Raw genomic sequence first — 24,449 nt, 5'->3', positions numbered from 1 at the left:
GACTGTCTTGGGCCCCTTTCCATTCCACTTCCATCTCTAATATTGATTCAAAATAATGTATATCATTATTGTTCTTGTTGTTAATAGATGGAATATGCCCCTGTTTGGTCTTCATTATTCCACATTTTAAGGAGGGAAATAATAATTTTTTGAAAAACGTGTGGTTGGAAAAAAAAAATTTAGATTTACGTGTTGTGTGATTGATAATAAGAGAGAAAAATGAATTTGAACTTACTGGGGGCCAAACATATCACAAAATAGTACATACATGTCTTTCTTCAATAAAGAACCAAGAATCGTTCAAAACTTAATCAATTCTCAATTTCGATTTCTAACTTTTTATTTTTAGGATCAAATCAAAACATTCAAAACGTCCTTAGAGGATAGGTGCACTTCGCACAAAGATGTGCGACTCATCGAAGCACTTTAGACATATATTCGTGCTAAAGCACATATACACAAACACTTTGCAAGAAAAACTTAAGTATAATATGTCTCTCTCTCCCTTTTTTTTTTTTTTTTTTTTTGAAGTTAAGTTTTTTATTTGTAGTGAGACTATTATGAATTTCACACTGAATAGAAATCAAAATTCTTCGCTTTTATGTCGTTATATATAAATAGTCTTTTATGTAGTATTTTAGATTTGAGATAATGGAATATATTGGGGTGAGACTTGTGGTTTCTTTGTCATCTCACTTGATTCAGTATTTTGGGGTCGTGTAAGCGGTTTTATATGAGCATACAAATTTTTTATAGAGTGAAATATTCACGTTTTTAATAGCCCGTTATTTTCCTCAATTTGAAAGTTCTCCACGAAAATCTTTATATTATTCTTCATCAATTATATGTATATTATTTGAAGAAGTAGAGAATAATTTTTTGAATTATTTTAACCCTACGACATTTCAATTATTTCAATAATGCCTTACTTTTCATTTTTAATATATAAAATATACTACAAAATCACATTAATTTAGACTCAATAAATCTTGATTTATATGTACTGTGGATAAATTTATTTATATTCATGTATCTAGAAATTTTAATGAATATTTAAATTCATGTATTAGCAATTAATTTTATGTACCAAATGTAGTATAAAAAATTGCTCATTTGTAATATTTCATCATCACAAAAATTTTGAATCATAGAAGCTAAATTTTGAAAATACAATTTTCTTCTGTTAAATTTCTATCATAAATTTTGTTTTTTTTTTAGATTGTTTGTGATTTATCAAATCATCTCAATAAATTAATATTAAATATTACGTTCACAGTATTTATAAAACATTTCAGAATAACGTGCAATTCACTTTTAACTCTGACTAATGTAAACAAATGAAAGAGATAATCTCAATTCCCAACACAATAAAAATAAAATATCATCATGAAGTAGTTTAAAACTATTGACTAAATGACCTCTTGCTCAACTTCTATTAAGCTCCTGTTTAATCCCCATTTTTGGGTAAAATGTATTATGGAATAGTGATTTTTTTGAAGAATATATATTAAAAATTTAGAATTTTTTTTTTTGAAATACATATATAATTATTTTATAGGAGAATGTGTGGTTGAAAATAAAATTTGAAAAATACATTCTTTTAAAAATGGGGCTCAAACAGGGACTAACATAACATGGTTAAGCCCAGCTAGTCGCATAAAATCATAAACCTTTTGAATCTTCTTCTCTATTTTCTCTCATGTATTTGTCATTTAACTTAGTACAACATAATGCAATTTTTTTTTGTTTTTTTTAATCAATAAATTGCAAATACAAGGTGCATCAAATGTGGGTTTTAATTAGAGAAATACGGCACAAACCGTCCCCTGTGTTTAAAGCAATAGTTACCACATTTTATTCTATTTCTTTTGGTGAAGATTAATTAAGTAGGTGCATGTGCAACCAGTAAGTTGGTGCAAAATAATTCAACGCGTGATAATAATTTAATTATCTAAATTTACAACTTACAAATTACAATAATGCCTTAGCTATTTCATACCTAGTTATTATATTAGATAAAAGATTCTTCCCACTTTTTATTTACTAAATCAGAATATGATGCTACTTGCATTTATTTCTTGATACAAAAAAAAAGGGTATATTAATACTTAAAAAACAAACCCAAAAAAAACTAAAAATGTATAAACACAAAGACAAAGTGAAAAAGTCCCGTAATAGATACGTAATAAATAATTGCGAGTATAATTGTCCAAAAGTAATCTTCTCAACTTCGAATACTTCTTGTTTTAAAGCAACATGTTGTGAAAAATGTATTATTTCTTGGTTCCTTCCTTTCTCAAACACTCCCTTATGGAACGTTTTTTATTACAGATTGTACATAAAAATTATGAAGATAATCATAAAATCTCAACGTACCATCTGTAATCGTAGCACATATTTAGTTGCCGTATCATATCAACAATTATCAAAATTTTAATATTTGTTTTTCTTGCTTAATCATATCTAATACAGGTTTTTACGAAATATTTTATAAACATAGGGTATTTCTTAATATTAGGAGGTTATAAAAATATGGAAAACAAAGTAAATATTGCCTGCTTGGAAAAGGTATTAATTAACAAAGAAATACGAGAACAATTCAAATTCAACGAGGGTGAGAAGATATAATAATATATAAACATGTACTTGTAGTATAAATTATATAATCCTCTTGCAACCTATCTTAATGATTGAATCAAATAATTCTATTCTAACAACCCTCAATGATAAACAATTCAGATAAGTACAATATTCAAAAAATTCAGCTATATTCAATTCATCTGTTCACATTTAACATTCCAAAGTCGTCAGCTCTTTTTTTTTTTTTTTTTTCATTTTTTTTAAGACATTAGCTTAATTAATTATTAGAATAATCAGCAGTACTGATCATGCAATTGCCTCCCACTAAATTGCATGCACTTAATATTATTTCATTATTTGAAAACGATTCTGTTTAATTTACATTTTTTTCCCTTTAAATTGCTAGCTCATTTTTAGGATTACCTCGTCAAATCATCGTAGGATATATTACGACTATCCAATTTTAGTGTGTAACTTGAGTCGATTAATTTGATTGTGTAAATTATAGAATTGTACGTAATAAATAGACAAGTAATACATAATGCATTTGCCCTGTTGAGCATAGATTTTTTTTAAAAATTTTAGTTACATATTTTTCGTTAAAATAATTTTACTCGTGGAATCATGATTTTCTTTACTTTTTAACTATAAATTTGAAAAGAATAAATAAATTCACAACACTTTTTCGAAATGTATAAGTTGAAGAAATACATAGCTTAAAATTGAAACTCAAAAGAGAATGTGCATATAAATATCATATATAATTTGCTTATATAATTTTGGAAGATTAAATATGCCAATTGCCAAACATGGCATTGCCTTAAATTTAGACCACGATGCACTCACTCTTATGACGAGCCCTTTATAGGTCCTGTTTCTTTTTCCTCAATCATCTCTCTCTCTACAAGAAAAGTTCATAATTTTCCTCTGGTTGGTTCATACTTTGTTTATTCTCTGTAAGTTTTCGGCTAGCAGTTGGTACGCCAATTCTTAGCAGAAATGTCTAGCTGGGAAAAGCCATTGAGAGAAGATAAACCAAAAAAAAATCCCAGAAAGCCATCATTTTCGTCTACCCTTCTCGACGAAATCATGAATTCTATCGATGGAAATGACGAAAAACGTGAGGATTTTAAGGTATACGAAGAGACGCCCACAAAACATGGCGGTGGAAGGTCAAAAACTGGCAGAAAAGAAGATGAAGAAATAGGAATTCTGTGGTGGGAGAAGGAAATTAATGAGAAAATTATAGCTCGAAGAAGGGCAGAATTGGAGAAACATTGGTTACAAGAAAATGATTTGGTGTTTTCCAGTTCAAATTCGAATTCTTCAGACAGTTCTGGAGCACTTTCTTCGTCTGATTCAGAGTTATTTTGGGGTTCAAATTCAATGAAGTCAAGAATTTCTTGTTTTTCTGCACCAAAGCTTAAGCCAGTAAGAACAAGTGGAAGGGGCGAAAACCACTTAGTTCATAACCAAAATGAGGAGTTTATGTACCAAAATAAGCAGGAAAACAAAGTGGACAACAATTTGATCAAATCGAAATCCAGGGCCTTGAAGATTTATGCCAATTTGAACAAGGTGAAACAGCCTGTTTCCCCTGGAGCCCGCCTTACAAATTTTGTCAACTCCCTTTTCTCGAATTCGAAGAAAACGAAGAAATCTAATCCTAATGGAGGGTTGGAAGATTCAAACATGGAGAGAAAATCAAAATCTCAGCAGGGTTCATCAACCTGCTCATCAGCATCATCATTTTCAAGATCATGTTTAATCAAGAATTCCTCTAAATCAGTGGAGAATATAGGAATTGGCAACAGAAGGACGGTCAGATTTCATCCGGTTAATGTCATCGTCGATGAAGATTCTAATTCTGTCCCTAGTGGCCACAAATCTGTGAAAAAAGATGATGTTTCTGATAAATTTGGAAGGCCACCATTGCCTCCAGACTTGAGATTTAGTCCAGGAGAGAAAATCAGAAGAATTCAAGATTCGGCTCGAGATTATTCCAAGGTCTATCCTAATCAATGGAAGGACAATTTTGCGATGTTCAGAAATATTCGCGATAAAATCGAAGATTATGAAGATGAAGACAAGGACGATGCAGCAAGTGATTCAAGTTCGGAGTTATTCGAGCTTGATCACTTGGCATTGTTTGGAAACAAGAAGAAAATTTCTCAAGAACTTCCAGTCTATGAAACTACTCATTTTAATACAAATCATGCTATTGCTAGTGGCTGGATTTGAAAATTATGAATTTTTCCCTCTTTTGATAGGGATTCATGTTTTATTTTTTCTGCTTATGACATGTTTAGGTACTATTAACGGTGTTAAATGATAAAAAAGAAGTTCAAATATTATCTGTTGTATCATTCAACACAATAAATACTGTCCGATACAATCTAATTTATTATTTTATATCAAAAATGTCACTTTTAGACTTTGAATTTGATGTAAATCTGTGGGATTTTGTGAAAATGCAAGGAGTGAATAGAGACAAACACTGAAAAGGAAGTGATGGTGTTGATCCCAGGTAACTAAGTGATGGTGTTGATCCCAGGTAACTAAGAGAGTGACATTTTAAATAAAAAACACAGGAAAAAATAAAAAGGATGGGAGCTTGATAAAAGGGGAAAATTGTAGCAGCGGTTCTTAACCTTTTATTTTTTGTCGACTTTACCCTAACCTTTATTTTGTGTTAACGAAGTTCCCTAACCTTTCATAAATATGCACTTGAGGTCTATCTGGACGAAAATGATCCAAAACATCATAAGTTGACCGAGAAAATTCCTTAAACTATTTGCTACTGAGACGATTTTATTGGATGTTGATATCTTTTTGGACAATTTTATTGTATATTGATTCTTCAATTTTTCCGGTTAACTGACGATATTTTGGACGGTTTCCATCCAAATGGACCTCAGGTGCATATTTGTGAAATGTTAGGAATCTCCGCTGACACAAAATGAAAGTTTGGATAAAGTTCGTAAAAAATGAAAAAGTTAGGGACCGTTGTTGCAATTTTTCCTGGTAAAATGGGAAGTTTAGTGTAGTAAAAGGAAAGGCATAACTTCTTCATCTTCCATGGGAATAGTTAAAATCTTTTGCTTTCTTGGAACATTATGCTTTGAGCAAATTGGCTTCAAAGAATCAAGTTTGTGTTACAAATCCCAAGGAGTCAAGCAAAAGTGGTCTTTGTTCGAGAGTCTTCCTCTGGGTTTGTGTTTGTTGGAGATTACTTTTTTCAGTCACACTCAATTTCTACACAATTGTTAAGCCATGTTTGGTACTTATTATTTTACACTCATTTTTTCTTAAATTTTTTACAACGCATTCTTTCAACAAAATTATTTGGCACGTTGACTTATAATTTTTTCTTACTTTTTGATTATACATTATCCAAAAATCACATATCACAAAGCTCATTCTCAAAAAATCTACATCAAACATATCCTAAATGTTGTGTGGAGCATACAAAACACGTGTAAACTTTATCAATGTATTTATGATTAGCTCAACAAGAATTGAAAGAGAATTTAGAAAAATAATTATTGTTCGCAATATTTTTTCATATAATGTAAAAGACATACTGTATGTATATAGGTCTTTGATTTCAAATTCAAGTTGTTTGAAAAAGAGTATATAAAATTTATAGTAGTAACTCCTAGAATTAATATAAATTATTGCTTAGTTAGTGTGTTAGGTCAACACCATAATGGGCTCACTCACCAATTTTTGGGACCAAAATTATTGGAAATATGTTTTAAAAAAAAAAAAAGGATTATATTGAGAAACTAAAATTATTTATAAGTTTGTATGCATCAATATTTTCAAGATTCTTCGTGTTAAGATAAATATGAAATAAATATACAACATAATGACATATAAGGATTTGTGCAATGTGAAATATTTACTTCTAACACTTGAGTTTGTTTGTATGTCACATTGATAATTTGAAATCACAATATACAAAATTTTTATTAATCCATCTTCTTTATTATTGTTCAATCACCCGCAAAGTATGCAAAATTTTCTTAGAGTAATTATTAAAAGAACCACCACAATATAATTGCCCACATATTTTGGTAACTAAATATCTCTTGAATACTATTTAATTACAGGACCACCATGATCAAGGTTAACCTAAGAAAGGACTTCCCTAGTCAAGGTATTCAGGATCTAAAGTAAATAGTTGGTTTCAGTATGTTTAAATTGTCGTGTGTGTGTGTGAAAAGGAATCCTCTCGTCCTCGAACAAGACGAAAGATCATGAACCTAAATTGTTGAACGAATACTGAATTGTTGTCTAGCTCAAAGAGGGATTTCTCGAAAGGCTCTATAGGGGGTTTAGGGTATTTTCCAAAAGAAAGCATGTAGATTTTATAGGAGGTCCTAGAACTCGAAAATTCTAATGCCAATAGCTGTCTCTAGGAGTTGATAACAAAATAACGAGTTAGATGGGATGATTCAATACAAAACATTAATCGTTTGTATAAACATTAAAACGATACCAAAGAAACCTATAAGCTGATGTCACGCATTTCACCTTAAAAAGAAAATTATGCCTGTACTAATAATTGCACATCGGCTTAACATGGATTAAGTGAATAATAGATTTTTATGAGATTTGACAACTTTAAAATCAGCTTGTTTTATAAAAAGAAGGTACCAATGAATGATTCGGCCCTATATTAAAATTGTTTTCGAAGGGATTGAGATATTCTCATACTCAATTCATCCGAGTACTCTATATATGTTTATATCAGCTTTGATCTGTAGGCTGGATAAAACTACCCTCTACTGACGTGGCAAGAGAATCATACCTGCGATTTCCTCTGTCGTATCAGTAATAAGAAATTTTTATCCTACCCACTAAGGACAGAAGACCAATTCTAATGTGTATATATATTGATATATATGTGACTTAAAATAAACAAATAATAGTAGTACATGATGATCATGCAAGTGAAGGAGTCGGTACCCCACTTAAAAGGAATCTCTATAGTCAACATCCTAACATGATCAAATGATTAGACACAACAAAAAATGAAATAATTGTGTTGCTATAATATGGCGGTGGATTTGTAACTAATCCTAAGTATAGGCATATGACTTCTTCTAATATTGTTTATTGTGTTCAACAAAGGTTCTTTCTTATTTTATATTAATTAGTTTAGTTAACAATGGATATAGGCATTGATTAGAAGGTCATTAGGATCATTCTTGTTAGCTTCCCTATGGTTGGTGTCTTGGTGAAGTGGAGAATAAGCCTATTCTCCTAGGCTTTCACCATTTAAATTCTCCCCTTATTGAATAAAACTATTTTCATTATTACTACGCAAGACTGATGGTTTTCAAAACAATTAGCTTGTCGTTTTTTAATTTTTAGTAAGTGGACATGAACACGACTCAATTCAGACATACAATTTTTAGAAACTATTTGAACTTGCTATGATACAATTTCTTTTTCTGAGTTCTCTTAGAAAAATTATGTTTTACTTAGGTTCTTTTCAAGTTTTATTAATTAAATTTGGTCCAATTCTCGAATTCAACAGTACTCAAGATCAATAGGGGATGAGTACAATTTAGTTAGAAATCCTTAAGGTTCAAACCAATCTGATTGGTCCAATTCAATAATTTCGAGTAAATTTGTCGAGGAAGACTAGGATATTTAAATTGACTATAAACATTGTTAAGTTTACCTAGTTCATGTCTTAGTGAACTATAAAATCTCGTCACCTCTAGCTAATTTTATAAGAATACTTGGATTGTTTGAAATTCTTGAGAGAAAACAAGAAGAAACCAGAAAGTCTTGTGAAAAAAAAAAAAAAAAAAATAATAATAATAAAGAATTTGGAAAAACTTTTAAAGAAAGAATGATATATTTGTCAAATAAATAAATAAATAAATATCAGAAACTTAAAAGTAGTGACTCAATTCATTTACTCAATCTAAAGTGTTTCATATGGAGGAACTTCCTTTAAAAAGTCTATCAAATTCTTATAAGAAAGTGCATTGTTTTGTATAATCTTTGTTAGGATCAAATTATCCATCTCATCTAAAGGATAATTGGTGTTTAGTGAGCATATTCTAAATCTTTTATAGCATTCGGTTACCATCATTTGAGTGATCCAACCCATGAACATAAGAACGATGTTATTGCACCCCAATAATTTCTCCATCAATATTATATTCTTGTGCCTCGAACTCGTAGCCCTAACTCTATTACCACTTGTTGAGATCAATTCTCAACCACCTTATTTGAAAATCAATTTGTATTGAGTGAGTTAAGCTAAATATTTATGGCATTCGATCACCATAGACTTAATAGCACTCTTGATGCATCCATCAATCTCTAACAATTTAAAGTTTTAAATAAAATAGTTTAACATGGACAAAAATGTTAATGTGTATTAAGGAAAAACACTTAGTCCTTGTTTAGTTAAATTAAAATCAAATTTTCATTAGAATTTTGATAAAAGTTAAGACGAAGCAACTCCAAGATTAATTAGCACTGAAAATTCATGTAGTATAATTTTTCTTTGATTGGTTGAATTCTCGCAAGCCTAATCATAATGTGTTGGCGATTCCCTCCTCTATTCAGGGGTATAATAAGTCGTTCATACATATGTAAGCCCATATTCCCATGTTTGGTTAAGATAAAAAATAAAGTTTTTAGTATAGTTTAATAAAAATTGATAAAGTGTGGGTTTAAATGTTTGAGTAGCCACTGAACTTTGGGTAATGTCACAACTTACTCATCAAACTTCATGATACTTCTCAATAGTCACTCAACTTTAGAATAGTGCACTCCATCACTCATCGGATAGATTTCGTTGCACTTGCACGAGGAAAGCCGATTACGTGACAAGAAAGATGTAAAATCCTTTTTTGAAATTTTATCCATTTCAGTGAAGGTTTATTACACAAATTGTAGTAACCCCATGTTGAGAGTGAACTACTATTTGTCTGCATGCGTTTTGCTAGTATCCTCAATTTCGCCGAGTATTACACGGTCAAGCATCGGTCCTCCAATATCTTCTCCGGCACAACCAACTTTTGAACTTGCAGCCTTCATAGATCCAGCCAAAGATGAATGGGTGGTACATCGAGCCTAACAAGGTTCATCTCTTCACTTTTGCATCCATAATATAGCCGGCAAAGAACTTGTTTCAAGTGATCTAGTCGTTATCTATTTATGTGAGGGATCACGTTTGAAGAAAATAGCCAACAAATATGATTATCCCATGCAATTTTTGGTTATTTGCTGATTGTCTGATTAAAAACATATTCAACTCCATGAATTGACTCTGCAGACATATACAGAGGAAGATGGAGAGGACTTGAAGTTGCTGTATAGTGTATGTACCCCGATTTCTTTCGATCAAATGAGATTGGAGTCAGTTTCTTTGCACAAGAAGTCGAAACTCTAGCTAGACAACCACATCCTTTCCTGCTACAATTAATGGGCTTGCGCCTCGACCCTCTAGAAAATTGTTGGACTGTGACAGTTTTTGTGCACCAACCTTGAAGATTTGTTGTACGGTCCAGGAAGTCGAAGGAAGGAGCGATACATTCCCCTTCCACCATTGAAGGAGAGATTCCAAAAGGAATTGGAAATTGCTCAAGCATTGCAGTATCTTCACGAAAACAAGCCTAAGGTCCTTAATCTTGACTTGAAACCTGGTGACGTTTTTTTGGGCGATGCATCGCACGATCAGATTGCAGATTTTGGTCATGCTCGATTCTCAAGCAATGAAGAAAAGGCACTAACTGGAGAAGCAGGCAAGCAGCTAATCTTTATTCTCAATAAATTTAGAGTCAGTCTCAGAATCCAGTTGAATATTTATTCATTCCTCAGGCATATACGTTTATACGGTGCCAGAGGTGATACGGTTTGAGCCTTGCGGTGAAAAATGTGACCTATACAGTTTTGGCATCATTCTGAATGGGCTGATGACCGGAAAATATCCATATATTGAAACAGATTATGGTACCATCCAAGGTATACAAGACTCGACTGTATCATATTGCACGTTTAGAATGCAATATTAGACTATAAATAAATGAAATTTTAGTTTCTTTTTCTTTTTTAATACCGTCAAGTTCAATATTGAATGTCATTTATTGTTTAATTCATGGACAGATAGCCATGGAAGTTGCAGAAAATGGACTAAGGCCAGCAATTCCGAAGGCTGATCAGCAACTTGGAGAGCTAATTGAACTGATACAGAAATCATGTGATGTAGACCTGCAAACAGACCATCCTTTGCAGAAATAACATGTAATTTGAGAATGATCCAAAAGGTATTAACGGATATTTAAATTTACAAAGACTCTAAATTCTATGACGTCCAAATTTTTTTTTGTTAAATATATTTTTCTATGTATTAATTTTTAAGTATGTTGGGTTTTTTGATACCCAATAATTCGGGCGATAATTTAAAATAGTTGTCGGATTATTTATCGACACCATGGACTTGGCTCGACTCGGAGACGAACTACATTTTTGGATGGCTCGGGTTTGGGTTGGATGATTATTTGGTTAGTTGGACCATTTAGTGATTAATATGAAGTTGGAAATTGGCCAATTAGTTTAGGCTATATGGCAGCCCACTTAGAGATCTCCTGGCTCATATTTGGTGACCTAAACTAACCTATATATATGTATCTATTTCCCAGCCCTTTTTGTGTGTGTGTGTGTGTGTTGTAGCAATGGAGAGAAAAGAGGTAGCCGAGAGAGAGGGAAGTCATGTGAGGTTGTGAGTGAGATTCAACCATTGTGATATCTTCTTTTTCCTCTCCATACCTTTGTGGATTGCTAACACCACCATCTTTCTCCTTTGTGGGGTTAGAGAGAAAAAGAGCAGTCCAAAGTGAAAGCGAAAATTTTCGGTCGAGTCGAGTTAAACCGGTGTTCGTTTGATTATTTTCTGAGACCGGAATCAAAATTTATAGAGGGATTTCCGTTACAAATGGTAGAGCCGGAAGTGGTTCTATTGTTAATAAATAGAGCTTCTATTGTTAATAAATATGTGATTTTTGGGGCTAAAGTCGAGCCGGAAGTGGTCGAAACCAGATATGGAAATCAGAGGCAGAAATTGTCCAGTTTTTTCAAATTTCTATTGGATTTGTTTTGGTGTTTTCTGGTGAAACCAAAAGGAGTTTGGTGAAACGGACACCACCGGTGGACTATGTAGGCGAAGAAGAATCCGGAAGGTTGATAGGTCGCAGGCGCGTGGATCACCGACGCCGACGTGTGGGGACGCCAACGAGGCTCATGAGGGCGCGTCGACCGGAATCCGGCGATGGCGTCTTTAGACAGAATGTTGTTGGAGATGAGACGGACCCTGCGGTATTGTCGGATTTCAGTTTGGAGCAATACAGTAAAAGTTGGACGATTTTGCCCTTGGACGTTCGGGTGCCAGGTGCTGTTTTTGTGTTGCTGTGGTTGCTGTTGACTTTATGATGAACAGTGAATTCCTAAAGTGGTGAATTCGTATGTCTCGATATTACGGACCTTTAGACGTGATCCGCTCGGTATCGTATTCTTTGTTTTTCATTATTCCAGTTAAAATAAATGTGTAGGTTAAGTATTTATTTTTCGCGTTAGAAGTCATTGTGTGATATGACGTTAGGTTTGGGATTACCATGAAGGGGGTAATCATTGTCTGTTGTTAGACCTAGGAATTACATGTTAATTAATTGCCTTAAATTATATGTGAATTTGTCACCAATTTTTCTACACCGATAGAATTGCATGTGACCTTAGGAAAATTTATTTGACTGTTTTGTGTGAATTATGTGTCAGTACTTTGCTTGTGATAATTATTTGGTATTGTTGGCATGTATAGGTCTAACGCAAGTGCGAAAAATAAAATATATTTTAACTTTGGTAAAATTTGGGCATAGTTGAAAGAGATTGTCCTAAGATGATAATAAAAGAAAAGATGAGGATAGAGACGAGGTGAATGTGACTTTAGGGTCGAGTAGTGATCTTAGTGAGGTTTATTAAGAGAATAAACTTGGTTCTTGTTGGGAATCTACTTATACATGCACAGCGAAATTTAAAATAATTTTCGATTCCTACCAAAAATCGCCTTTGTGTTTAGATAGAAATTGTGATAAAATTGTACCTTTTCCAGATCTGTAATCTTTTTGCTTTTCTTTTCGTTCCATCAACCCTGATTCGCCACCACAGCTATCCAATTGTCCAGCCTCCAATGGTGATCCACACAGAGAATAAGATTGCAGTTTCTAGGGTTTTCTCTTGTGCCAGCAAGAATAATGAAAAACATATGGACCTCAAACCCTAATTATGTATTTATATAAACCCAAACAGACTCGGCCCGGTCCGGTCCAATATTTAATTAATCCAATTAATTAAACCCGGTCCGTGAATTAATTAATCCAATTAATTAATTCGGGAATATAAATAAAAAATTCAATTAATTAATTTATCCAACGATTGTTAAATTAACCAATTGGCAATTTGCAATCTTCCAATTCTCTTTCGTGTGCGATCCATTATATTCCCGACCACGATGCCTAACGACGTGAAATATTATTTTGATCTAATCAAAATTGATAAATTAAAACACCCTTTTAATTTATCGTCAATTCACACTCGCCGTCCCTGATTGACATCTAGCAATGTGTCAGGGCAATACATGTGACGGGAAATGTCACGTGGTATGACAAAACCAAATTCGTTCGTTTACTGTGAAACTATAATCCCTTCGTCAATATGATCCGATCAATTACGAGATATGGAATTATGTCAATCTCGATCATCGATCATATTTTTCACTCCACTATTAAGTCAATATCAGTCGAAAACTCCTTTTTCGACTTATGAGTACACCTTGGCCAAGGATTTCATCATCGACTTAATTGAATGAAACGCAGATCATAATCTCCTACAATCTAAGAGTGACGAATCATTTATTGATTAATCACAACCTTCATACGATTCTTGACGTACCCGAACGATGTCGTATTAGCGGCTCTTTTCAGAGCAACATCCAACACCGCCAAAATATGACTGTCCTCATATAAGGTACCATGACGACCTCAAGTCAAAGAACCAATTCCACTACCGAACGATAGAGATTAACCGCTGACACTCAGATAGTTATCCATGTGGAATTTCTCGACGGGTCTCAAATGTTTTGTTCTATAACAAAATATCCACGTGTTCATTTAAGTGTCACCATACTTTAACTTGTGAGATCAGCTACTTACTTCACAAGTAAGAAATGCCACACGTGATGGTCTATCCGTAATAACGATATCCGTATCTCGTTATTACTTACGACCACGGATGATTTAAGATTCAATCAGATGTAATTTGTATCTCACAATCACGACTCCTTGTGATTAACAAATTACAAATATTTGAATCTACGGACTTTATTATTTATTTAATTGTCTATTAATTAAATAATAGATCTGTCATTTAATTGCATTAATTATATATAAAAGTATTTATGTCCAAAGTTGATTGGACCTAGGGCATAATACTTACAGTTCTTGCATTGCATCTGTATGTAATCATTTCTGTATGTATGTGGTCACTTAATTCTGTTGCAACATTGGTATGTTACACTTTAATATGTTTGATGTGTGTAATTGCATGAATTAGAGTGAGTTATTACTTTGTGTAATATGTTTACATGCATAGTGGGTTAAATTTTGTGGCGTACTCTATTTGCTCTATGAGTGGTGTGAGAGTGTGGTAGTAAGAAGAAAGTTGGGCAGTCGTTTCTCTCCTTTGTCTTTGTGAACCCGTGTGGTTTGTGAGATTATGTGAGGCAGTCATGTTAGGGTTACCTTCTTTATCTTTGTGAGTGTTGGGAAGTAACTGACTATTTCTTTGATTTTTCTTTGTGAGTGCCACCTTCGCCGTCTTCTTTGTGGATTTTTGGAGCTTTAGTAATTGGAGAACCTTTGTGGTCAACGAAAGATGTTGTTTTGCGACAGTGAGTCTGTGATGCATTAGCAGTGAGTTGGATGTCTTTTGCTAAGGTGGAGTATAGATGCCTAGAGGTGCATTGGTGATATGCACGGGGGATGTGAAGTGTGACATTTGGATCATGAGTGGAGAAGTGATCAAATGTTTAAAATCATTTATCTGTGAAAGAGACCCTGATCAGGTGGAGTGTGAGAGAAGCACTTCTATCACTTCTGTAAGGTGGAGTCCCATTATTCACGTAGGTTGGGAGAAGTGATGTGGTGATAGAGGATTATCCCGAGAGTTTAGGATCTATTGTGACTTGTCAGTTAGACATGAGTTGAGTGATTGGTTTAGTGAGCATTGTGGGCAATGAGAGGAAATATGTGTTCTTGAGGTGTGAGCAACACGGAATGGGATAGGATAAGTGTTGTGAGATCTTTTCTTAAGGTCATTTATGCATGTGTTGCATATGTGGTTACTCGTGGATTGATTAACTAGGTGTTAATCTGTGGTTCTGTGTGAACGTGATTTTGAAAAGATTTGTGTGTGTGTTATCCTATATATCTTCATCGCATGATTGTTTGTTCACTGTGAATACTTGTTTCTACTTAGGTATTCTTAACCTTAACCCTGGTGAGTACATGGAGCAAGTATGGTATGTTTTTCGGTTCGAAACACGAGATAAGGTCCGTTATTGTAATTTTATTGGATTACTTTGATTGTGCAAGTATAAACTGTGTGTTTTGGTTGCTTATAGATTATTGGGCATCAAGGTAGAGATTGTTGGCTTTTTTGATACCCAATAATCCGGACGATGATTTAAAATAGTTGTCGGATTATTTATCGACACCATGGACTTGGCTCGGCTCGGAGACGAACTACATTTTTGGATGGCTCGGGTTTGGGTTGGATGATTATTTGGTTAGTTGGACAATTTAGTGATTAATATAGAGTTGAAAATTGGGCCATTAGTTTATGTTATATGGCAGCCTACTTAGAGATCTCTTGGCCCATATTTGGTGACCTAAACTAACCTATATATATGTATCTATCTCCCAGCCATTTTTGTGTATGTGTGTTGTAGCAATGGAGAGGAGAGTTGAAAGAAGAGAGGCAGCCGAGAGAGAGGGAAGCCATATGAGATTGTGAGTGAGATTTAACCATTGTGATATCTTCTTCTTCCCCTCCATACCTTTGTGGATTGCTAACACCACCGTCCTTCTCCTTTGTGGGGTTAGAGAGAAAGAGAGCAGTTTAAAGTGAAAGCGAAAGTCTCGGGTCGAGTCGAGATAAATCAGTGTTCGTTTGATTATTTTCTGAGTCCGAAATCAAGATTTATAAAGGGATTTCTGCTACAAAGTATGTTAAATTTTTCATTCTCTCTATTTAATTTACTATTAATTTATTTTATCATAATTTTAGTATTGACGGCTCATTCTGTTAGCCCCATTGAATAAAGGGAAAATTAGGGCGGGGAATGTATTAAACTTCAAGCCATTTCCATATTTTTCTTGAATTATCCGGTTTCTTTATTCTTTATTTAGTTACCAAATATTCAACATTTATAAATTAAATAAAAATTTCTGTGTTGTGTACCCCCAACCATCCTTTATTCTTCCATATCCACCCAAACCTTTACTTGGATTCTTCCATATTCACCAAAACCTATTAGGAAATGTTTCATCAAATCGACAACGTGGTTCTCATCCTCAATCCCGGTGACAGAACCCAAGTAACGGGACATTTGCATCTATAACTTATCTTATTCGATATTCTATAAAATCAATCTGGTTAAACAAAGAGAGATGAAGTAAAGAATCTATAATTTATATTATTCTATATTCTATAAGCATACCAATGTTTAAAGAAAATTCGAATGATAATACTCTCACAAATATTCTATAATTTACAATTCGGTCTTTGATTAATAGAGTAATATATATAGATCTGTAATACACTATTCAATATTATTGAATTATACCATCATTTAATTCTCAAACATTGCCATCCACGTGTTTGGTGCATGCATGTATATATATTTTTCATCCTGGCTAGGGATAAAAAATTGTCTTGCCCCCATGAGGAAGTGGGACAAGGATGGAGAATATGGTCGTCGCCCCTGCTATTATTTTTTGTGTTACTTTATTTTTCTATTTTTATATTTGAAAATAGTATACAAAGATGAAAAAATAAACTTCGTAGGAGATTGAGAGTTTGTAATCCGATCTTGAACGTTGTCATCCCCAATTTTGGTGCATATAGTTGGATTTATTGTTTTAGTCGATGGACTTTGATTGAGTAGCATACTTCTCAAATATGTATATCTCACTATCAGTATCATTACTCTCTTAAAAGAGAGGATAGACAAAACAATATTCATTTGTGCACACCCCTTTTCACACTTCAACTGGCGGTGTACTATTCATAACTGTTCAATACTAAATATCCCTCTACTTATCTCAAGTACCCTCCACTTATTGTAACCACCACCTCTATTTCTTCTCCAAACGAAAGCAAACCCTTAACTTTCAATGTGTCGGAGAGTTTGACAGAGTGGACACATTCTTCTTCAACTTCTTTTAGAGAGAGAAATTCTTGAAAAGGTTATATAATTTTTCTTGTCTGTACGATTTCATTTGTTTTTTGTTTCATTTGTAGATGTAGAGAAATTGGTTTATTGTATTTGGCGATGGTTAATTGGAAATTTTCTCTTATTGTTTTTGGTAAATATAGGGATTTATGAATTAGGTGGTTGGAATTTTTATAAATGGTGATGTTTCGAATTCCCTTTTGGTACTGCATTTTTTTTTTCGAATTTTTTGAAATTTACAAAAACTAAAGACTTTATAGATTTTTCTAATTTGACCTCTGCTGAGTTGGAAAAAAAAAAAAAGTTATCTTTTTGTATGTTTAGTGATGATTGGGAATAAATGAATTGTAGTTGCTTAAGAAGCTTGCAACAAAAAATATTGGCGAGGTGGGTGGGGGAGAAAGAAGGCAAAAATATTAACTCAAATAATATATATATATATATATATATATATATACCCCACCCCAAATCAAAACACCATATCAGCTCGTCTTAAAAAACTACATCAAAAAACTTTTTATTTTTCTTTTTTAAAAAAGGTCGTATAAAAGATAATAAACCAAAAATCAAGAAACTTAACTGAATGACTAGTGATGGTGAAGAGAAACATTAAAGATAACACAAACAAAGCCATGATTATTTCAAGATCTTGAAGAAATTATGAGTGCTTAAAGAGTTCTTGAGAGGAAGAAGTTGAAAAAGATAAGTCCAAGTGCAATGAATATTTTAACAAAAATACGTGTAAGATTTATTTTATACTATCCTATCAATTTTATTTATTCCTTTTTTATTTGAATTACGAAAATTAATTCCATTGCAAAATTTCATAAGAAGACATTATTTTAACCTAAAAAATTCTGACTTCCTAAAACAAGTATTATAGCTCCGGAGTGTAAAAATTGATTTCATAAAATCGTTAAATATTAAATAAATTACTCCAATACAATATATGCACAAAGTGATAAGGGTACAATGGTTTATCGTCAAAAGATTCTTTCATTGTGTACATTTAAATCTTCAACTTGTGACCAATCTTTCGCATCGATTTTTTATTTTGCTATGATATTTTTTTATGCACATCTTTGTTCATCTGTTGCATTTGAAATGTAGAACGTCTTTCTATTGATCTTATTCAGTTATATTCCATAATTTGTTTCAGCTTATGATGTTCATTAGTCATCTAATTATTCAGTTTCGTTTTTAGGAAGTATTTGGTGTCACAAACTTAGATTTGTCTTCAAAATTTTCATTAGGTTGATACATGACAGTGCCATTTTTCGTTTTATTATGGCATAATACTAACGATAAGAAGTTTTGCTTCATTTTAGCATGTTGTTTTCTACTCATAGTTTCTTCAGTTTTTTTCTCAAATGCGTTTTTCATTTAATATTTAGCCATTAGTTTGCTTTACAATTAATCTTGTATCAACGGAAAGGTTCAGTTGGAGAACATAACTGTTGATATGGTATAGTTTCTCTTGTTTTTACTCTACTCTACTGTGGCTTATAAAATGGATAATTAAAATACATTTACACTTTTGTCATGTATTTAACAAAAATAGATAATGGAGGCATTGATTGCTGTATGTCTGTGCTTTCTGAAAGGTTCCTGGGGGAATGAGAAGAATGACATGATTATTAGGAAAACCTCATTACTTGATCCAGAAGAGATACACATCCCTTGTGTCACTCTGAACTTTTGATGAGATAATTGTACAATTAGTGGATGCACGTGCCATACAGAATTGTCGTGAGTGTCTCAAAATTGAGTTTGTGTAATATTTACTTTCTATTTTTTCGCTGATTCCTCAATTTTCTCTTAAGGAATTCACTTTCGGGTTTTGTCTATTCCTGAACATGAAAAGGTATTACCTGAAGCAAAGCTTGGTGGAAAACCAAATGCCTCAAGGCCTCCTTTGGCTTCTTTTAATGAGAAAGTTCGAATTTCATTGTTATATAGAATGGCGTATGAAATACTGAATCCTTTAGGATAGTTCGCACTTTCCCCTTCTAGGTAAAAGCTATTTCTGAAGGTCGACATTTGTTAGGCTTTATGCTTTCAAGTTCCTCTAGACCCAATAATTCACTTCTCCACAAAAGAGCAAGTACATTCGTTATCAAATATCAAAGGAAGAGAAGTCGTGCTACCATCGCAGGTCCTTTAACTCTCAATACTATCTTTGCTGCTTTGAATTGATCGCATGATTATTGAAGCTTCAATTGTCTTTTTATTTTTTTATTTTTTGGTTGTGCCGAGTTTTGAAGCTGTGGTTCTTCTGTTATTTTTTAATGGATGTGTAGTATAGGTAGCTTTATTAGTTACTTGGTATAGGTTATTACTATTCGATTGGGCTGGTTTGTCATCCATAATGCAATATTTCAACACGCTAATATTACTTTAAAAATAACACAGTCCATACATTGTATGGGCAAAAGACTAGTACTTGTAAAAGAAGATAAAATTAAATGCAATGAGTGCAATGTATTATTATGCCCCGTTTGGTAGCAATTTTTCATCCAAAAAATCAATTTTTTGACCTACTTTTTTCTCTCTAAAGGTCAACAAATCAATTCTCAAAATTACTATCAATCAGACCCATATAGATGAATCGTTCTCGGCCTTGTGTTCCTATACAATTTCAGATATGCTTATCATTGACAGTGAAATCTGAATGAAAATATTGCCGGTTTGCTTTTTTTTTTTTTTAACCTAAACTTGAATGTCAATTTTTTTTTCAACCTAAACTTGAATGTCAATAATAATTCTATTATCGTTTTTTTTTTTTTTTTCAACCTAAACTTGAATGTCATTTTTTTTTTCAACCTAAACTTGAATGTCAATAATAATTCTATTATTGTTTTTTTTTTTCAACCTAAACTTGAATGTCATTTTTTTTTTCAACCTAAACTTGAATGTCAATAATAATTCTATTATTTAATAGCTTAGTTGTCCGACGAATGAAATTGATTTAAAAGCATTTTTAGCAAAGCTTAAACTATCATTTAATCTGATTAAACATACTTTTTATTTATACATTTATTAAGGTTAACAATTTGTTGCTTATTTATTATTCACATATTTCATCAGACCAACAATTTATAATAAACATTTAAAAGTGTTAACAAAGAAGCACTTAAGTCAAATCAAAATAATTAAATGTTTTTAGCTCAACCTGATTATCTCACTTCTGAAAGATTTTACTTCTAAAACTTCTATTAAAAAAAAATTCGAATAATTTAATTTACAAAAATATACGAAAAAGATTATCTACGTAATAAAAGCATCTGAAATCTTTCGGGCTTATCCATCAGCTTGACTTAAAGATCCAATTACTGTAGCAGTTGAGAAAAGGAAAAGTGAGAAGAAATCTAAATCCATTAGCATCTTCAATAATTTACAAAATCCCTTTTACAACCTCATTTACTTTTTAGTGGATCTAAATTCAATTTTTTTTTCCAATGGAAAATCTAAATCTACTTTTTGCACTTGGCGGTTTTTACATTTTTATCGAAAAATACAATTTATATTTCTTTTACATCTTTTCATTGAAGATGTTTTCGACCACTTTGGAGATTTAAATCATAATTTTGATCTATTTTATACCATAATTGAAGATGCACTAACGACGTTATTGGTAATGAATTATTGTCAATTTTTCATCATTTTCCAGAAATGAATTATTGGTTAAAGTGCTTTTTATAGATAATTTAATTTTCAGCTTGGACCATCAATCAAACTTTTAATATATACTAGTTTTTTTGCCCATGCAATGCACGGGCTATGTTTCTTTGAAGGTAATGTTAGCGTGTTAAATGTTAATGATTGAGAGATATACACATGTTTGAACAGAGGATGATAGGTATATAGAACTGCATCAAGTTCTTGAATTCTTCGTCGTCTTTGCAAAGATGAAGTTCTTGCACAAAGTAATTTACTTTGGAGAAAGAAAAAGGATGTCAATGAAATAAAAATGAATATATTGTGTAGGTCACAGCAAGAAATTGTCTGTTTTTCGTTAGTTTAAGAACTGAACTTGTACTCAGGCAAAACATTTCAATGTAAAACACTCATGCTTCCACTCAACTGAAATCAAGCTTCCCAAATTCACATTGCACATGCTTAACACTTGATTTCAGAATGTGGTACAAGAAGAGCGTTCTTAAAAAAAAAAAAAAAAAATGATTCCCACAAGATAAACTCTCTCTGCATATCTGAAATAAATTTCTTTCTGCAAGGACAAAGATTCACCAACCACCACTTACATTTTCTTTCCTTTTTTCTCTCCAAGAAAAGTAAATAAATAAACAAAGGCCTAAAGCGAGTTAAAAACTCAATATTTATTAACCATTTAAACAAAAAAAAAAATGTCAGCTAACCAATTTTTTAGGAAAATAGACTACCTATTTGGACAATCTTCTTACCATAGGATTATAAACTGTGTTTGTATGTGTGTGTGTGTGTGTGTGTGAGAGAGAGAGACCAAATGTGAATGATGTACTAAAAATTAACAACATTTATGAATGACTGACTAAATTTATCAAACTAAACACTCAATATATCATCATGAGCTTCAATGGCCCCAAAATTAGTCTTCTCCGTTGCCAATTCCACTAGCAACATTTGCTTCTGCTTTCTCATCACATCAAAGACCTTCAAAAACATAAAATATTGAAATATGTGTGAATGCGAGAATGATTTTGTTGACCTACGGTTGATTTTTCATTTTGATTATAACAAACAAATTTTATTTAACAATTGTATTTGAGTGATTATAGAAATTTATGACAAGCATGGACAAAAGAATGCTTTTGGAGCTCTCGTAAAATTGAACAAAGTAGAAATCGAGCTACACATCAAGACAACGAACACTTCATCAAGTCAAACAAAGAAGAAATTAGAAGAAAATTGATTTATACACCTTGATTTCAAATGTTAAGGCAAAACACTTTACTATTTGGTATATACGTCATTTGAAGCTCAAGAAACGTTTCTTCGCACGACAAACACGATTTTTGCATAAAGAACTCTTTTAAAAGCATGAACCTATTATATACTTTAAAAAATGTCAAAAAGTCCGTAAAATATGTTAGAAACATCCTTCATAAAATTACATCTTGTTAAAATATTTAAAGAGTGAAAATGTTCAAACACATGCTGATCTAAAGGACGCATACGGTAGTTAGATGACGCATCCGATAGGTCTAGCGGACGCATCCGATAATTGTAGCGGACGTTCGGTATGACAGGTTTGTCCAACGGTCAAGAAATTGGACGTTCTGACTTCTGAACAAAAAACGATTATTTTACCGTCCAGTAAGTTAGCGGACGTCCGGTAGAGCAGAACTTTTGATCATTTTGCTGCTATAAATGCCAGATCATTTTGCATTCAATGCAAGACTTTTATGAGCATTTTTAAAGTGAGATATTACTAATCTATCTACTCAATTATCATTATATATATCTATTTCTTCAACTTATTTATATTAGAAAAATCTTTGATTGATTCAACTTTTGGAAATCATTTTTATCAAAGTGTTTTCTTATCTAACACTTGAGTTTCGATCATTGCTATCTACAAAGTGTTAGCCATCTTCTCTTGTTGTATTCAACTTCAATCATATCATTTATTGCAAGAGAAGTCTTCACTTGTATACTCCTTATTTTTCAAACTTGTGGGTCGAGTTGAAGTCCCAAAAATTTCAACATTGTAAAGGAATAGTGCTTCTTGCTTGTAAGTCGTCGAAAGCGTTGGAAGAAGGTTGAATTGCACCATAAGTCAATCAATATAGTGAAAATGACCTTGCTCATGACTGAGAGCTTGGTAACGGGGGACGTAGATCATTGCATTGGATCGAATCTCCATATCATATCATTTGACTTCTCTTCTCTTCCCTTTTACTTATTCTTATTTTTATTTATTACTTGTGAATTTATCTTAACCTTCGTTCATTTTCATATTTGACTAATTGCTACATTTAAGTGAGAATTAATTGTATATTTAAAACTATTTTGAAAAAGTTACTATAACCAGTTCACCCTCCCCTCTTGGTTAGCTAGTCTTGGGCTTTCAATTGGAATCAGAGCAAAGGTACTCACTTACTTAGACTTCACAATCTAGAGTAAATGGCTAACCAAATGTTTCAATCTCTTGAATGTCACTCTACTAACCGACCTCCCTTCTTTGATGGAACACATTACAATTATTGAAAGGCTAGAATGATGATTTATATTCAATCCATAGATTACAACCTTTGGGAAGTGATTGAATATGGGCCGTATAAACCTACTAAGACTATTAAGATAGATGGCCAACCCGACCAAGTCATTCCCAAACCTAGGGAAGAATATGATGAAAAAGATAAGAGAAAATTATCCTTAAATGCAAAAGCTAAGAATCTTCTTTATTGTACATTAGACAAAAATGAATTCAATGGCATTAGCACATGTGACTCCGCATATGATATTTGGCATGCATTAGAAGTCACTCATGTAGGCACTAGCAAAGTCAAAGAAACAAAGATTAATCTATTAGTTAAGGTGTTTGAAAATTTCTTCGTGAAACAAAATGAACCTATTATTGATATGATTACTTGATTTATCGATATTGTAAATGGTCTCAAAGGTTTTGATCGCAAATTTACTAATGGTGAACTTGTAAGTAAAATGCTTAGGTCATTATCGGAAGATTGGAGCCTATTGAGAATGTTGATAGAAAACATCAAAGATACCAACATATATCCATTGGAAGAACTATATGGGACATTAATGACCCATGAAATCAACAATGCCAAAATCAAATAATAGACAAGGAAAAGAAAAGAAGAATCCAAAGAATCTTCAAGACGCCAAATTGCTCTCAAATCGGCAATTGATGAAGGTACGTTAAATGAAAATTCAAGTGATGAAGAATTGGATGATTTAGTTCTTGTCAAGAAATGGAAAAATTTTTGAAACAATCGAAAATTTCAAAAGAAGGAAGAAAAGGGAGAAGAGAAGAACAAGAAAATCATTTACTATGATTGTGATAAACCTGGACATAAAAAAACCGAATGTTCCAACAAGAAGAAAATTTTCAAAAAGAAGGCACTACAAGCTACATGTGATGATAGTGACGACGATGATCAAAACGAAAATAGTGGCCAAGACGAAATTGCCAACATGTGCTTCATGGCTATTGAGGAAGAGATAAGCCCTATAGAAAAATTTTCATTTGAAGAATTATCGGCTTGTTATAATAAAATGCTTGAAAATTTTGAAAAACTTGTCAAAAGTCATTCCATGCTCAAAAAGAAAAAAAATCTTTATTAAAAGATGAAATAAATAATTTTTT

At 32.4% G+C, this 24,449-nt stretch overlaps 1 pseudogene; it reads left to right on the top strand.

The window, feature by feature from the left end:
* Window positions 1-5,658: 5,658 nt before the first annotated feature.
* LOC111373539 lies at window positions 5,659-10,854 on the top strand (annotated as a pseudogene).
* The last annotated feature ends 13,595 nt before the right edge of the window (window positions 10,855-24,449 follow it).

The sequence above is a fragment of the Olea europaea genome, unplaced genomic scaffold (assembly GCF_002742605.1).
Source record: "Olea europaea var. sylvestris unplaced genomic scaffold, O_europaea_v1 scaffold1142, whole genome shotgun sequence".
Taxonomy (NCBI): domain Eukaryota; kingdom Viridiplantae; phylum Streptophyta; class Magnoliopsida; order Lamiales; family Oleaceae; genus Olea; species Olea europaea.
Note: the sequence above shows the minus strand (reverse complement) of the source record. Positions and strands in the feature narration are given on the sequence as shown.